The 1664-nt window shown below is 58.4% G+C and overlaps 1 pseudogene; it reads right to left on the bottom strand.

Annotated features, from left to right (window-relative positions):
* Positions 1-701: 701 nt before the first annotated feature.
* The window catches only part of LOC122126522, an 8489-nt pseudogene continuing 7526 nt past the window's right edge, over positions 702-1664 (bottom strand).

Here is a 1664-nt window from a genome sequence, read left to right on the forward strand (position 1 = left end):
TCCACCCATTCATTCACCCATCCACCCACCCACCCATCCAATCATCCACCCATCCAATCATCCACCCACCCATCCATCCATCCACCCATCCATCCACCCATCCACCCACCCATCCATTCACCCATGCATCCATCCACCCATCCACCCACCCCTCCATCCATCCATCCATCCATCCATCCATCCATCCATCCATCAACCCATCCACTCATCCATCCATCCATCCATCCACCCATCTACCCATCACCCACCCATCCGTCCACCCATCCAACCATCCATCCACCCATCCATCCATCCATCCATCCATCCATCCATCCACCCATCTACCCATCACCCATCCATCCGTCCACCCATACACCCATCCATCCACCCATCCATCCATCCACCCACCCATCCACCCACCCATCCACCCATCCATCCATCCATCCACCCATCCATCCACCCATCCATCCACTCATCCACCCATCCATCCATCCACCCATCCATCCATCCATCCAGCCACCCATGCATTTACCCATCCATCCATCCAGCCACCCATCCATCCAGCCACCCACCCATCCATCCACCCACCCATCCACCCATCCATCCATCCACCCATCCATCCATCCATCCATCCATCCATCCATCCATCCATCCATCCATTCATCCATCCATCCACCCACCCATCCATCCATCCATCCACTCGTGACTCAGTGAGGCACTTCCTGTGTTCATTCCCTTTATTTCCAGAGGTCAGGGAGGCCCTGGGAGGGGTCAGGTCTTGGCCTTGTGTCCAGCGTCCTTCTGTCTGTCTGTCCGTCCGCAGGTCAGTTGAAGGCGGGCAGGCCGAAGAGTTCGGGTTGTATGTCACCCAGGGAGGGCAGCAGCAGGGTGGCCCCGGCCGTTGAGTTCGGGGTCGAGCTGGACGCTGGGCACCATGACCACCTGCATCCCCGCTGCCCGGGCGGCCGCCACGCCGTGGGGCAAGTCCTCCAGCACCAGGCACTGCGGGGTCGGAGGGTGAGAGAGACACGCGGGGTGAGAGGTCGGCCCGGGGGGTGGGCTGGGTCCCCAGTGTTGGTGGGAAGGTAGGGGGGAAGGAAGGAAGGAAAGAAGGAAGGAGGGAAGGAGGGAAGGAAGGAAGGAGGGAAGGAAGGAAGGATGAAAGGAAGGATGGAGGGAAGGAACAAGAAGGAAGGAGGGAAGGAAGGAAGGAGGGAAGGAAAGAAGGATGGAGGGAGGGAAGGAGGGAAAGGAGGGAAGGAGGGAAGGAGGGAAAGAAGGAGGGAAGGAAGGAGGGAAGGAAGGAGGGAGGGAAGGAAGGAAGGAGGGAAGGAAGGAGGGAGGGAAGGAAGGAGGGAGGGAAGGAAGTAGGGAAGGAAGGAGGGAATATGACCGTTGAGCCACGATGTGCCTTCTGGCATGTTCTGTGTGTGATTTCGAGGCCTCCCCCACCCAGGGCCTGGTGTGGGCCAGGTGAGCACTGTGCCAAGGAGTCTCCCTCCCTGTTCCCATGGGGCCGTCTGTCCATCCGTCTCTCCGTCCGTCCGTCCATCTGTGTGATTGGTCTGGTCTCTCGTGTCTGTCTGTCCGTCTGTGTGTATCTGTCTGTATGTCTGTTTGTCTCTGTGTCTGTCTGTGTGTCTCTGTGTCTGTTTTGAGTCTCTGTGTCTGTCTGTCTGCTTTGT

This window comes from Dipodomys spectabilis, unplaced genomic scaffold (genome assembly GCF_019054845.1).
Source record: "Dipodomys spectabilis isolate Male_0828 unplaced genomic scaffold, ASM1905484v1 ptg000282l, whole genome shotgun sequence".
Classification (NCBI taxonomy): Eukaryota; Metazoa; Chordata; class Mammalia; order Rodentia; family Heteromyidae; genus Dipodomys; species Dipodomys spectabilis.